Here is a 16,773-nt window from a genome sequence, read left to right on the forward strand (position 1 = left end):
ATGAATAAAATCGTGCTTCTCATTTAATCCCCAGAACACTCCTGCAAGGTTGGTATCATGACTCTCCTTTAATATCAGGAAATAAACTCAGAGATCAGAGGATTCAACAAAGTCCAGTTGGCTCTTTCTTCTTCTCACCACACATTCTCACCAAGTCCATGAGCTCTTGCTCAAGGTAAGAATGGTCAAATCAAAAATGTTCAATGTTGGTGCAAAAAAAAAAAATAAATCGCAAGCATTTTTTAATGGTGCTGTATTTCATTTATCTGGACAGCAGATATATGACTAAGGTTGTTTTTGATGAATGAGTGAGACACTTCACCTATCACTGATGCCCCTAAAGGGTTCTTTAAAACCCAATGGGCTAATTTGGCCATTTGCAAACTGGCAAAAGAAAATACTCCTTAAGGGAACTTGCCCTGTCTTCTATGGATTAGACATGGGGACATAAAGAAAAACAGCTAACTTTTGAAACCTTACACAATGCTTGCCAGGTCACAGAGTTTATGGCAGGATCATATGACCTAAAGTGTGTAGAAGTGTTACAATAGAACCTCCACGGTTGACCACCTCTCTACACTGACTACTTCTTTAAGTTGAACTAATTTCCATTGGCCAGACATGCACCACATGTACAGATCAGTACAGGAGGCCTACTCCCTTATGTTGACTACCTCCATATGTTGACCAGTTTATTACAGTCCCTTGGGTGGTCAGCTTACAGAGGTTCTACTGAACTTCATAAACTATACGTAGTGCCATATTATAATTTGGCAAAAAATATTCACTCTACATTTTTATTTGTAAGAGATCTCCAACACTCCTGATGTTATTATTCTGTTTCAGAAGCAAACTCTTTTATGAGGTTTGGCTTAAATTTTCAAACTACCGGGAAATGAATGAGATTAGATTTCCAGAAATTTGCTTTCTTTAAAAAACAAAAAAACTCTTTTGCAAAATAAGCTGAAATTTCATGAGTTAAATCTGAGTGTACACAAAATACAAAACAAGGGCCTAGCCTTTAACTTGCTCATTCATTCATCAAATATTTACACAGTAGCCACCATGCGCCAAACACTACCCTAGAAACTCAGGCATAACACCAAACAAAGCAAAGTCCTTAACTGCTAGATCATTTTGAATTCCTTACACCTAATGGCACCAGGAACACAGTAGGCACCAATAAATGTGAGAGAGAAAAGGACATGGGATGAAGTTAGGTGTATAAATATAACCTAAGAGGCCTGTCACTAGAAAAGTTGCTTGTATACAGAAGAAATAAAAACATTTGAGACCTTTGCAAAGACTTGACTGAAAGTCCCCTGTTAAATCAGTCAGTCCCATGAGAACAGAGAATGGACCCCAAAGCAGAAAGCCCTATTCCAAAACTGCGAAATAAGACCCGTCTGCCTCTCTATTGGCAGAGAAATAAACCTGAAACAGATGAAAACCAGGCAAATAAATCTCTGATTTAAAAAAACAAATAACCCCCCAAGTGTAAAACCTGCTTTTCATCAATCAAATAAATCAGGAAAGGGCAGCATTTCTAGGCCATTACTCTTGGGTCTCATGGCACTTACAGAATGGCTTTCCTAATTAGTCTAATCATCACTCTGTTCCTCCGGGTGGTAGCTGCCTAATTACCCAACTCAAAAATGTTTACCCAACCCCCACGCCAAGCCCTTCACAGCTCTATTTTCTTCTACTCAAGCCATTTCCCCACAAGACTTAAGGACACTGTCACATATAAAAACAAAGTATTGATTTGGGGGGTGGGGGTGTGTGGAAGAGACCCTTGCAAAGCTTTGGAACATTTTTTCCTTAGAAACTGTTAAGGAGCACAAGTATGCAAAGAGTTGGGAAAATAGCTGTGGTTTCCGAAATTCTCTCAATCATCATTTAAAAAATCTGTATCAAGAAGCAAATGACACAGAACAGAAAGCCTGGTCTTGCCCTAGAATAAGAGTACTGGTTGGGAAGCAGCCTGCCATTCTGGCCTGGGGGCTTCAAAAGTGTCTGCAATCCAGGGACAAGCACACCATGTGACTGTCACCGTGTTCTACTACTGGAGAAGAACTCCAGGTAAGGGCAGCGTGAGTTCCGTAAGCATTCTTTTTCAGACTGCCTCTATTCAATTCCTCCTGTGCTAAAAATGCTCTTAGGAAGGAAAAAAAAGCATGGCAGTGATAACAAGAGCCACGCACATGTAAAAACAGAGTCAAGGGCTGAGTCTGAGTAACCAGCACCAGGGGAGCATCTCCTGCGCACTCCCTAGGGACTGTGTGATGTTCCAGAAGCAATTTTTTGTTCTACAGCACTTGTTGAAAAGATTTACTTTGCCCTGTTACCTCAGATAGGGGCTGCTGAGTCACTGGACTAATTTCTTCTGGTTTCAGTCCCTTTTCACGGAGGCTTCGGAATGAGCTTTTTGGGAAAGGGGAAAAAAGAAAACAAAGTACAGAGAGGATCAAAGCATCAAAGGTGGGCGTAGAGGCCACCTTTAGTTAGAAGATAGAGACAGTTATTCGGTGTTTTGTTTTATTTTTAATATCTAGAAGGACATCAAAGAAAAAAGATAGGCAAAGTTTAGGCAGAAAAAAAATTACCCAAAAGAACAAGTATAGGTTAGATGATTTCATGAGAATTCTAGGGATTAGAGCACCTCTCGACTCCGTTAATAAATTAGGGCAAATTCTTCCAGCTCTGAGATCTAATCGCATTTTCTACATTCATGGTTATCTTTTTCTTATATAAATTATATCCCTTTAACAAATTTAAAAACTAAGAAGAAATACCCTAATAAGGAGGGTTTTGATTCTTTAAGCCTCCTCTCTAGGCCCACCCTGGGAGTGGGGTTTAGGATCCACTATCCACCAGATATATGTCCACACCAGTGCCTATCACATGCCTCAGCTCTGTGCTAGAACCAATGGTGAAGAAAGATGAAATCCTACCTCATCTTTGTTTTAAGAAGTTTATAGTCTACTGGGAAAGTGTCAACTAGCACAAATCAACGTCTAACAGGAATGCTAAATTTCAATATGAATCCTGTTAATCAAGACAGAGGTCTATGTCATTCTCCCTTTCCTCACATGACATCAGTCACCAGATTCTGTGCGTCAATACAAAATGTTGCTCATCTGTTGTTGATCACAATGGCCACCATCCCTACACAAGAAACCTGCATTCCTATTCATCATTCCCTCTGCTTCCTTCCAGCCCTCTCTATTCCACTCTCCACTCTATATGGAGAGTGATCATTTTAAAAGGCTAATCTGGGGTGGCACCTGTGGCTCAAAGGAGTAGGGCACCGGCCCCATATGCCGGAGATGGTGGGTTCAAACCCAGCCCTGGCCAAAAACTGCAAAAAAAAAATTAAAAATGAAAGAAAATTAAAAGGCTAAACTGCTTAAACCCCTTTGATGACTTTCCATTTTCATAGGATGAAATCTAAGCACCTTACTTTTACTACAAGATCCTGAGTGACCAGGCCTGAGTTTACCTTTGCAAGCCTGTTCCCTCCGTCCTTCCATCCCCACCCACCTTTGCTCCTATGTCTCAGCCCTGGGTTTGTTTCATTCTTTATATGCTAAGTCTTTCCTGCCCGTGGCCTTTGTGCTAGCAAGTCTTCTACAGGACATATGCTTCCTCTGGCCTGCCCCATTGCATCTGCCACAGACATCTGTTGTTTCAGCCTGCCCAGAACTCTTTCTTCTGGCAACAGAACATTTCTTTTCTTCTTTAAATTTTCCTTCCTTCATTCTGACTCCATGCAGTTTGCCTTAAACTGACAATGTTCCTTCATCCCCACTCAGGGCCATGCATGGGGGCGTATGACTCAGGCCTAGCAAAGGTATCCCGTGCCCTTGGCCACAGGGGTACACAAAACTCAAATCAGTCCCATCAAAATGAATCCCAGGGACTTTGCTGGAAATAGTGGGTACAGGCGTGCTGTGGAGCCAGATGAGAGGTGACGGCACTGTACACCAAGTAAAGGCTATGCCACAGCAAAAAGTGAAAAAAAATTTTTAAAAGGCTTGTGCGCTGGCTTTACTCCCCTGTAATCCAGTCCCGGGTGACAACTGTTTCTGGTACATCTGGATCAGGATGAAGAAGAAAAGATAAAAGACAAAGACTCAAGTCTGTAATCCTGGGTCAGCTAGTTATGAACTATAAGATCTTAAGTAAGCCAAGTTGTAGCTTTCAGTTTCCTCAACTGTAAAATGTCAAAGAAGAACTAAGTATTTACTTTTTTTTTTTTTTTTTTCAGTTTTTGGCCAGGGCCAGATTTGAACCCACCACCTCCAGTATATGGTGCCGGCGCCTACTCCTTTGAGCCACAGGTGCTGCCCTGAGAACTAAGTATTTTCTAAGGACCATTTCATTCTGATTCTCCATATAAAAGTGTAGCCAAATGATGGCCACCATAAAGCCAGCCCTAACCAGAATCACTTAAAAGCTGTAAAACCTTCTTTCCATCTTGTGGGACGGCAAACCGGTGCCACCTTTCCAGAAAGGAATATGGATCAGTGCCTTAAAAAGCTTGCATCCTTGATTCTAACTCCACTTTCAGGAAAATATCCTATGAAAATAGTCAGAGATTCAGACAAAAGTTTATACCGAAGTACACATATGTAAAGGCCATCACAGCAGTTTACAGAGCAGAGGAAAACTGGAAATATCCTAAGTGTCCAACAGTAAGGAACTGGTTAAGTGAAATGGAAGAGCCCTAAGATTAAATAGTACATGGCCACAGAAAAACATATTATAAATAGTTTTAATGTCAGGGGGAAATGATCTTAAAAAAATGTTTTTTAAAAAACAGCATGTAAAAATGTACCGTGTTTCCCCGAAAATAAAACATCCTCTGAAAATAAGACCTACTTACAGGTTTCCTTCTGGGTGAAATATAAGGCATCTCCCCTAAAATAAGGCCCCCCCCAGGCCCTGTCTCGGAATGAAAATTAATTTACTGTAAACTGGTTGCTAGGGCCACCCCGACTGGCGTCTAGCAACCAGTGACGTTACCCGGAGTCCTGACGTCACTGCTGCATGGAGGCGGAGCGGAGGTCGGAGTGAGCAGTGAGCGTGGGGCGGAGAGAGGAGGAGACTTTCGCAGATGCATGTAGAAAAACAGGAGGATCAGAGGGGACGGGTCGCCGCGAACAATAAATGTGTACCATATTCTTCTTCATGGAAAAATAAGACATCCCCTGAAAATAAGACCTAGCGCATCTTTGGGAGCAAAAATTAATATAAGACACTGTCTTATTTTCGGGGAAAAGGGGTATATACTGCAAGAACATACAAATGACCCAAAAAGAGAAAAAAAAAAGGAAATCCCTCAAAAAGATTAATATAGTTTCATCCCTCAGCAGAGGGACTACAGTTGATTTTTGTTCTCTGTAAATATTATATCCCAAACTAGAATTGTCAGGATCTTTTTAAAATAAGGAAAAAGCTCAAATTTTTAAAAATTATTATAAAATAGCATTTTTTAAATTACACATGTACAATCCAGGGCACATGTGGTGTCCTGCCTTTGCCAGGAGTCTACCACGCACCCACCTTTTCAATGATCTGTAATTCTCATGATGATTACACTCACGAATGGATCAACTAAAAAGGATGCTAAAATCTCAGTTTTGCTAAAGTATCTTCAAAAATAATTGAGGGGAGGGAGAAGCAAATATTTCCTTCCAAGATAGCTAAAATGTTCACATGGGCCTCTAACTCTCTCCCAACTAACCCAGCTAAATTTATCAACTCTGCCAGCTGACACCCAAACCCCAAGAAAATGAGATGCAAGCACAGGGTAGAAGAAGCCAACTGCCATAGGCCAAGGAAAATAGGACACCACAAAGACAGGTTTTCCATAGGTCCAACTCAGTTTCACATAAGTCTCTGCCTAGTCCCACCTGGAGGTTGGCAAGTTAAAGCTGTAATGCTTTTGACTAGACACTGCTATAGATACCTTTACTCAACTAAAAATTTCTAAGAGTAAAAATAGGCAAACAAAAAAAAAAAAATCATGGCCATGAACTTGGTGCACCTTGGAGTCATAGGTGCTGTGTTTACCCTCTGGGAGGACAAAGACCTTGGGTAACAGAATATACACACACACACCCCTAACACCCACAGTACAGTACAGCATTCCCTGGGTGTCCTCTAGACAGAGGTCAACTGGGACATACAGGCAGGACTTTCTTTGACTCCTTTAATTGATTTTAAGTAATAACCAAACTCTCCAGAATAGGTCCAAAAGTGGGGGAGGGGTGTCTAGAATTTGCCAAGTTGTGACTCCACAAAAACAGCTAGTGACATTCAAAAAGATTAACTCACACATGCAAAACGAACAGTGTTAACTAAGATAGAGGTGTTTTAAGATATTTTAAGCATTGTTTCAATGTCAGGACTTTTAGACAGAGGCATATAAGACATTCTGTCTGAGCTCTAAACTAAAAATAAATTAAGGCTCTGAATTAATACAGGCAATCTATCTTCAAAATAACTTTCACCTCTTCTTAAAATTCCTTGACTAAATTATCATAATAATGGCTATGCTTTTAATAAACATTTACAATGTGCCAGACACAGGGGCTGAGAATTTCACAAGCATGGTTTCCTTTTAATCATTTAATCCTCAAAAACATCCCCATGTAACAAGTTTTACCCTCATTTTACCAATGAGGAAACTGAGGCTCAGACAAATTAATTTGCCCATAAACAAACCACCAGTGAAAGGGGAGATTCAAACCCAAGTCTGTCAAATTCCATCATGAAGTCATAAGGTTTTCTCAAACCAGTATATGGTAGAATATTTTTAAGAGGTTTTACTCCACCTTTATGAAAAAGTTTCATGCTTAATTGTGAACTTAGTTATGTAACTAATACGGATCAATCCTCAAACTGCAGTTAATTCCAATTGTGTGCTAAAAACAAAAAGTGGGTCTCGCTTAATCGAGACAAGTAGTATAAACTTAAACTACCAGGGAAACCTTTTAAATTGTTAGTGATACTTTAAATTAAAAAAAGATTCTCCACTCCTATGCTCAAAACTATTTGATGGCTTTCCATCTAAGAATAAAAGAGCAAAAGCCAATGACCAATAATTTTGTTTGGAAGTATCTGGCACACAGACAGGCCTCAATAAATACTTAATGAATAAAAGGAAAAAAATCTGAAAGCCACTATATCCTTTCTTCTGCTTTCAATAAAAAGATGCACATGTTTCCAAGGAAAGAAAACACCAGGGCATTAAATTATGGTGAAGGAACAGAAAACTTTTCTTTAGGAAAATCACTGAACTCTGTCTGAGTTCAGATAAGTTAATCAAAAAGGACTCAAATGTACCTCAATGAGAACAAAATGAACTTCAGGTAACTTCGTTCCAATAGCTCTGAAGAAAATTCAAAGGACCTGTAAAAAATGTACTAAAAATGGTTTCGTCTATTTCACCTATACATGAGAAACTATAATTTTTAAAAAGCAGATTTGAAGTCAGTACCTTAGTACTTGTCCAATTGTGTCCTTAATTCATTTCCTCTTTCTCTCTCAGCGTCCTCATTTGCAAAATGAGGTTAGACTACAAGATTTCTAAGGTCTGTCTTAGCTCTGACATTCTATTATTAAATCACAACTGCTAACCTAATTTACAAATCAACTCAATAATCATTTACATCATGAAAGGAATCTGAATTTAGAATACAATTTACTACAAAGTCACAAACCCCCAGGACTGGAAAGAACTTAAAAGTTCTTTCATTTGAACCACTGGACAACTCACCACATAGTCAACTCCTCTGTTTTTGGATAATAATCCAAATCTTCCAAATGCCAAGCATTTAATCTAGAATAGCCAGGTAGTGGCCCAGTCTCTGTACAAATGCATTAATGTGGTTTCGTTTTTCAAACAACTGTTAGAAAATTCTCATTTTGAATTAAAATCTGCTATTCTATAAATTTCTCTTCTGTATCCTCCAGGGAAAGAGTGTATTCTTGTATAATAATCAGTTTTCACTTCGGATTATATTCTTTATTCCAAATACTTAACAATAGCTATTACATCCACTAGGTCTTCTCTACCTGACGTTAAAGATTACAGTATCTAGGGCGGCACCTGTGGCTCAGTCGGTAAGGCGCAGGCCCCATATACCGAGGGTGGCAGGTTCAAACCCGGCCCCGGCCAAACTGCAACCAAAAAATAGCCGGGCGTTGTGGCGGGCGCCTGTAGTCCCAGCTACTCGGGAGGCTGAGGGAAGAGAATCGCTTAAGCCCAGGAGTTGGAGGTTGCTGTGAGCTGTTTGAGGCCACGGCACTCTGGCACTCTACCGAGGGCCATAAAGTGAAACTCTGTCTCTACAAAAAAAAAAAAAAAAGATTACAGTATCTACAACCTCCTGAAATATGATGGATGCTCTGACCTCTCACCTGCCCTTTGATAGTTAATGTAGCTCTTAAAATGTGACAACCAGAATGCAATAAAACACTTCTGAGTCTAATTGTTTCAGACTACAGCCGCATTGGTTTCGGCACTTATTTATTTATTGAGATAAAACAAACCTGACAGTGTTGCTTTAATGATTAAATAAGATAATGAGTGTGAAGTCTTAGCACAAGGCTTAGGATATAGTAATCACACAATCATAGCTACTGCTGTGATTGCTATTAATAAATTAAAATACTATTTTAACGGTATGAAAGCTTTTCTCTCCCCCAATTAAGCTATCAGATCTAGTTCTCTATAACACTAAAGGTTTGGCTAACACATTATTAGCTGTTTTTCATCTAAAGAGTTAGGCAAAGAAATAAAGTCTTAAGGCTCAATTTAAACTAAAGATCAATCAAAACCCAAGATAAAACAACTCTGAAATTAAGGCTTCAATTAATGACAATCAGGATGTGATTTATTGAGTTAATTTACACCAAGCTTGCTAAACAGATTGATTACATCAATCAAGGAATCAAAAAGCACTACTTTTTTTTACAACCAAAAAGCACTATTTTTACAATCAAAAAGCACTACTTCTTGATCATACAATTTAAAGATAAAGTAAATGTAAGTATCACTGAGACACATGTACGTTGAGGAAGCAGTTTGGCACAGAGTTTAAGGGAGTGTGCTCTGGAATCTGACTGCCTAGAGTTCAAATTTTAGATCCACCATTTACCCACTGATGTGACCTGAGCTAATTACTTAACCTCTCCAGTCTCAGGGTCTCCCTCGATAAAATCTGAGTCATGACGGTACCTACCCACTTTACTGGGGTTTGAGGGAAACAGATGATGATAATTGTGAAGTGTTTGGCCACAGTGCCTCTCACCTTTCAAAAACCTTCAGTACTGGGCGGCGCCTGTGGCTCAAAGGGATATAGGGCACCGGCCCTATATGCCGGAGGTGGTGGGTTCAAACCCAGCCCCGGTCAAAAACTACAAAAAAAAAAAAACCCTTCAGTACCGCTAACATGGTAACTACTACTCAGAAGGTATCTCAAGAAATGAATCCTCCTAAATAATGTCACTAAAATTTATTATCTGAAAGTCTCAGCCATTTTTAATTTACCCAGACACTCATCTTTGTTAACTATAGAAGTCAATCAACATCTTAGTAATCTTTGCCTATTTACAATTATCTACTTTTCATACATCTATTCATTTTTAGGGTAGACTTTAAAGTAAAACATTTCATCCTAATTTTAATACAGTGTTTAACTAGCCACGTATGCCATAACGATAGCACATTGTGGATTGATGTAACAGAGAATAACAAAATAAAGGAACAAACAAAACTGTTCTTGTCATACCTATAACTTCTCTCCATACAGACCTGCTGTCCAATATGACAGCAACATGGGGCCATTTAGCACTTGAAATAAGGCAGCCGTGCTATGAATGTAAAATACATTCCAGATTCCTAAGACCTGGTACCCAAAAATAAATTATCTCATGATAATCTTTATACCAATTACATACTGAAATGACAGTATTTTGGATATATTTAGTTACATATATTACTTCAATTAATTCTGCTTATTTCTTTTTACTTTTTGAATGTAGCTACAAGAAAATTAAAACTTACGTATGAAATATTTCTATTGGACAGCACTGAGAAAAAAGATCCTAAAAAGTGTGCCTCATGAAAATTAAATTCAAGATAAGATATAGGATCTAAAATTCTCAATTATAGCAGAGGCTGGACAGAGTGGCTCAAGTCTGTAATCCTAGCACTTCAGCTGGCTGAGGCAGGAGGATCACTCCAGCTGTGATCACTCCACTGCACACTCTAGCCTGGGCAACAGAGGGATGCCCCATCTTTAAAAAGAAATGAAAATGTAAAAAAAAAAAAAAGTTTAAATTAAAGAAAATGCAAAGGATAGAAAGCACAAGATACTGAAATGCTGTACTGTTGTTCTGAGTCGAAAGTTCCAGCTAGGGAAGATCCTGAATGGAAATAATAAGGTCAAAGAGCAGCAGGAAAACCTAAGGGAAAAAAATAAGCCCCAAAGTAGGACCCTAAGGTCTCTTTCTACTCAAAATGAAGTGCGTCAGCATCTCTGGGAGCTAGTTAGGGATGCAGATTTCAGGCCCTGCTCCAGGCCTAAAGAATCAGAATCTTCATGTTGGATGAACAGCACGGCAACATCTGGGAAGCAGATGCTCATCCACATAAGATCCAGAGACACCTGCATCTTTAAATTCGTACCTTCATGCCCATCTGCTGCCCTGTGGTTGCTGATCGTAAAGACAGGACCATATATGTATAATGCACACAATGAACATTATATTGACTGAATAAATTCTTGAACACAGGGATCCCATCCATGCTGAAAGGATGGTGGGGAATCTGTGCCTGGGGTCGGAGCTAAAGAAGTCATCAGTTACGGACACTGTGTGGACAGGGCACAGCCCAGACCCATGCACACTGCAGGCCTAGAACTGCCCTCGGTTGAATATGATGAGCAGCACTATTCATACCCAAAAATTGTTTCTTGCAAGGCTCAGACAAAAGAAAAAGTTTTGATTTTTGATGGAGATGGGAAGATAAGAACTTTATATGTTGGAAAAATTTAACAACATTAACAAGAATTAGCGTTTACCCAGTTATAACCCAAGAATAGGGGGAAGGGGAAAGGGAGGGGGGCGGAGGGAGGGCGATTGGTGGGATTACACCTGCAGTGCCTCTTACAAGGGTGTATGTGAAACTTAGTAAATGTAGAATGTAAATGTCTTAACACAATAACTAAGAAAATGCCAGGAAGGCTGTGTTAACCAGTGTGATGAAAATGTGTCAAACGGTCTATAAAACCAGTGTATGGTGCCCCATGATCACATTAATGTACACAACTATGATTTAATAAAAAAAAAGAAAAGAAAAGAAATACCTTGCAATGTATTTAATAAAGGAGGTAAAGGATCTCTATAGAGAACTATGAAAAAGTAAGAAAAGAAATTTTAGAGGATGTTAATAAATGGAAAAACTTATTCTCATGGATTGGCAGAATCTACATTGTTAAAATGTCCATACTACCCAAAGTGATTTACAGATTCAGTGAAATCCCCATTAAAATACCAATGTCATATTTTACAGATCTTGAAAAAATAAAAAAAATAAAGAATTAGCGTTTACAACAGTAAGGAGGATGATTTTAGCTGTTTTAAACCCAAAGTTCCTTTGAAAGGGAAGTGTGCTGCCACTTCAACTGTATCTTCGTTCTCTTTACTATCTTTCCTGTTGTATTCAAAGATGCTGTTATTTTCTCCATTTTAAAACTTCTCTTGACCCACTTCTCCCTTAAGCTACATTTCTTACCTTTTCTTTACAGCAAAAATATTTGAAATATTTGTCTACATTTGATGTTTCCACTGCGCTATTTCCACTCTCTCTTGAAGCCTCAACTGATCAATTTTTAGGCCCCACTACTCCACAACACTTCGGTTATCAAGCTCACCAGTGATCTCTCCGTGGCTAAATCCCTGGATCAGTTTGCATTTGACCCTCATTTTAGTTGACCTCTTGGGAAGACCTGAATCATCCTCCTTGAAGCAGTTTTTTTCACTTTTCACTTGGCTCCCTAGACACCAAACTCTCTTGATTTTCCCATTAGCTGCACTTCCTCGTACTTCTTCATTGGTTCTTTCCCATCTTTCAATCTCACTGTGGAAATAGTTCAGGTTCTTGGTCCTGAACCTCTTTCCCTTTCCACCTCCTCTCACTCCCTTGTGAATTTCATATTCTGACACCTTGCAAACGTTTAACTTCAGCCAGGCCTCCCTTCTGAAAGCCAGACAAATGCAGCCAACTGCCTACTAGATATCTCCACAACTATACTCCCTCATCCTTCCTCCAAAATCAGCCTCTCTCTATCTCAGTCAAAGCCACGCGTACCCTTCAAGCTGCACAAGCCAATACCCTGCCAGTCCCTCTTCACTTCTCACACTCACGTCCCACTTTTGGTCAATCAGAAAACACACCCTCTGGTGCAAGCCACCAACCTCGTTCATCTGGGGCTACTACAACAGCCTCCTAACTGGTCTCTTTCTGCCCTTCCCCGCCTCAGTCCTTTCTCATGAGTCACCGCAGCACTGTGTCCTCCAAGAACAGAAGCCACAGGATGTGCCATCTCTATTTGAAACTTGCTAACTGGTTTCCATGCTCACTCTAAGTATAAACCAAAGCCTTTGCAATAGCCAATAAGGCTCCGCAGGAGCTGATGATGGTGTCGGCTCTTCCTTGTCCATTCTACTCCAGCCACTCTGGACTTCTAGTTCATGGGCAAGAAGAAGCATGACTGCCTGAGGTCTTTCATCACCTGTCTCTTCAGTGAGGCCATCCTTATAACTGCAACTCCACCCACTCCCAGCCTCCCTCTGCTTTATTTTTCCCCATAGGACTTCACACATCACACACACACACAACACACACAGAGTCTGTCTCATCTTGCAAAAGCAAGGATTTTTTTAGTCCATTTTGTTGGGCATCGGAAATAATGCCTGGTAGAACAGCGCCTGTGGCTCAAAGGAGTAGGGCGCCAACCCCATATGCCAGAGGTGGCGGGTTTAAAACCCAGCCCTGGCCAAAAACTGCAAAACAAATAAATAAATAAATAAATGCCTGATAAATATGAGACATTCAATAAATATTTGTTGAATGAATGTATCAATGTAGTAAAGATGACTGACACCGAGCTGCGTATGACCTATTCTTGTATACCCTGTAGCCTTTCAAAAGAGTTGTATTTCAAATAAATTACTTTATATGCATGTACGTATTCAGGTATTATGGAAAGAAACTGCTCCAATTAGATAATTAAGTTAACTTCATACAAAATCTAACCCATTTTGTAAAGAAATAGCTCTCTAAACTAAGCGAAAATTAATGTTAGGCTTTCTCAAAACCCTTGCTTCACCAAAGCTAATTTAAAAGATGGGTTTCCAAAAGGTACACCCATCCTGCAGCAGGTGAAACAGCAAGGCCAATATACAATGGACTTTGATTTCTTTAGATGAAAGAGAAATAATGACACAAAGTACAAAGCACTTTATGTCTTAATATATAAAATGTGTGTGTAACTTGGACTCAAGTCCAAGATAGAAAAAAATGTTTTGTTGATGTGATACCTTTTAGTAATATAATCACACACAGATGGACATACTGGGTCCTATTTTTATAAACTACATTTTAAAAGAACTTAAAATTACCTTCCAGATAAAAGGAAGGCAAAATAATTTAGCCCAATGTTTACACGTAAAAATAAATTATCCAGGAGTTAGCTAGAAGTGGTGTGTTCTGTTGTACACAACAGAAAAAATAGGAGACAGATGAAAGCCAAAAGTGATTTTAAAATAAAGTGGAAACAGTCTTAATTTCTCTACTGTATAATATCGTTTTTCATATACAACATCGGGTTTGCTTTTGTTTCTGGTTCTATATATCCAACAGAAGCTCTTCACAACCCTCCAGTTAACCAGTTTCAGGAAGACTAGGCCCCATGTAAGATGTGCTGGCTAATGCCATTACCTGGTGCTCACAGCCAGTAATCAAGACTCTGGCAAGCTCATGAACTTCTGCTCCCACCACTCAGTTGGCAGTTACCAAGAGTCAGTCGTCTGCTCCCTAATGGATCTGGACTGGTTGTATTTGCTTCTGAAATTATATAATTTAAATTTTATATAAAATAAATATAGGCGTAAGTAAGAAAGATCTGTTTCACTATGAAAGCTAAATGGAATGCCTTAAAAAGAAGCCATTAAATGGCCGTAAGAGGATTCTATTGGCAAATGTTTCACCATGTAATTGTTTTTACTAAATAGAAGCAAAATGAAACTTATAAAATATTTGTAGAATATAAATATTCATGAGGCAAATACCCCTGTATTTGCAACCAGGTTAAGAAAATGGAATTACCATTCTAGCTCCCCTGCGAACCTTATTAACATGCAATAATTTGGTAAATTAAACCAAATTTTCACTGCCTACATCAGCAGTTCTCAGCCTGTGGGTCGCAACCCACAGGAACTGCATTAAAGGGTCAAGGCATTAGGAAGGTTGAGAACCACTGGCCTACATAATCATAGATATATTTATGTTAGTAAAAATTGTTGGTTTTAAAATCCCTAGCCTATCCATTTCTTTTAAATCTATAAACTACGTATCTTTACTACAGCTCCAATTTTAAAATATTATGGTATGTTTCACTAGATTTTTTACCCCACAAAACCCAGCTATATGTGAAGCCATCAACTTACCCGCAATCCATACCAGGAATATAGGAAGAAATGCATCAAAAATGAGAAAATTATGATGAAATCAAAAAATGACTGAAACAGATCACTGAGGCGTTACATGACACCAGGCTAACTCAGCCCAGGCCTTTATCTACTAATATCAGAAATCTCTGCCAGAGAGGAAAGAGCAAGGTGAGGAAATTCATAGTAGCACATGGCTCTTATCTTTTATGCCCGAGGTTGTCATTTGCAAGAGAGCTCTGATAAAAGTCAAACACCTGGGGCTGTAAAAGCAACCCATGGATGGTGACTGCACAGTGGGGGAAATCCCATTTCTCAAAGCAGAGGGTGTAATGAGACCCCACAGCAAGTCAACAGCAAATGTTAACAGGCTAGAAATCCTGCAGAATGGAAATCCTACTCCACTCTCCAGGGCTGAATGTCAAAGCATCTCCTCTGTCCTTGTATGTTAGGGAGGGTTCCTGTACTCAGCCACTGAATAGCCTGTAGTACTTAACTCACTCACTGATCAACATTTACTGAATGACTATGTGCCAAAGTGCCACACAAAGTAGAGTCTTCCCTTGGTGTCCTCAGAGCACAGGTCCCAGAACCTCCCTCAGAGTGATACTCAAGTCTCTTATATATAAAAGGGTGTAGTATTTGCATATAACCTGCACACATCCTCCTGTATACTTTAAATCATCTCTAGATTACTTATAAAACCTAATACAATGTAAATGCTATGTAAAAAGTTTTTATACTGTGTTAAAAACATTTCCCATTTAGGGGGAAATGGCCAAAAATGTCTATATATTTTCAGTACAGATGTAATTTCTTTTGAAATATTTTTGATCCAAGGTTGGTTGGATACGGAACCCATTATACAGAGCACTAACTATACTAGAACTTTCCTCTTGGCTTCCATAAGCACACTGATGGCAATCACAACATAGGGTAGAACAAAGGCCAGTTTTAACATTGGATAGCTGTGTGACTTTGAGAGGCATGATGATAAAGCCACCTCCCACTCAGGTAAAGGGGAACCTCCCATCCAGGTCACATTTACTGTCTCCTTACTGTTTTTCAGAAACTGTTCTAAGCTGTTCCCAACCACTGAATGTCAGTGAGGTATTTCATGAGCTCAACGCGGCAGGAAGCCACAGAGATGTTAAAATAACTTGCCCAAGGTGACACAGCCAGAAAATGACAGACCCAGGAAGCAAATCAGACTAATTCAAGGACATACTCTAACCAGTATGGCACTCCCCCTTGGTAACAGAAAATCCTTTAAGAGAAGGACACCTGTCATCTCAGGAGGATCACTGGAGGTCACAAGTTCAAGACTGCAGCACCCTATCATCACGCCCCTCCCCCTGCCCTGAATAACCACTGAGCTCTAGCCTGGGCAACATAGGAAGATCCCATCTCTTAAAAAAAAAAAAGAAGATGAAGAAGAAGAAAGAAATAGAAAAAGAAAACATTTTTTAAAAAGAAGACAGACAAATGAATCTCCCCCACCCAATTTTCCCTTTACCAAATTTTCAGGAAATCCTAATCAGCAAAGTGTAGAGATTATATAAAATGTGATCTGTTTTTCTTTCCATGCCCTTTTTTCTCCTTGAGTTCTATGGAGATCTGTGTGCCTATGGGAGGCCTCCAGGGATTCAGCAACGATAAGAAAATATGAACTCATCTTAAAAAGGAGGGAGGGAAGAGGGGGACTGATTACTCTCAAGAGAGTGGTGGCAACCTTATAACTTGAAAATGTTTGTGAGCCTAGTTTAAATTTTATGAACTATCTGTAGCACACAGGGGCTTAAGGGGACAATCTGAGTTGCCCCTAGATCCAGCACTGAGGTCAGCACAGTGGCCAGACTGGCTTGATCAGTCAGCTTCTTGTACTCTCAAGGACAGACAGTTGCCACCCAGAGAGCACACCCACTAAAGAGAAATAATTAAGTTGCGGAGAAGACCCTAGAAGGTCATTACCATGACCTGGTTACAACAGAGTTTCCCAAACATTCTGATCCTAAGAATCACATGGAG

General features: G+C 39.5%; 1 protein-coding gene across 5 annotated transcripts in view; it reads right to left on the reverse strand.

Moving 5' to 3' along the window:
- The window catches only part of PSD3 (pleckstrin and Sec7 domain containing 3), a 559,602-nt gene that overhangs the window by 405,948 nt on the left and 136,881 nt on the right, over positions 1-16,773 (reverse strand). Inside the window, exon 1 of one of the 5 annotated variants that reach the window (XM_053578225.1) lies at positions 14,018-14,034. The exons of the other annotated variants lie outside the window; for them this stretch is intronic. The gene's annotated coding sequence lies outside the window, so the exon portion shown is untranslated. Of the gene's footprint in view, positions 1-14,017; positions 14,035-16,773 lie in introns of those variants that run through there. 5 annotated transcript variants of the gene reach the window in all.

Source organism: Nycticebus coucang, chromosome 24 (genome assembly GCF_027406575.1).
Source record: "Nycticebus coucang isolate mNycCou1 chromosome 24, mNycCou1.pri, whole genome shotgun sequence".
In the NCBI taxonomy this organism is placed as follows: domain Eukaryota; kingdom Metazoa; phylum Chordata; class Mammalia; order Primates; family Lorisidae; genus Nycticebus; species Nycticebus coucang.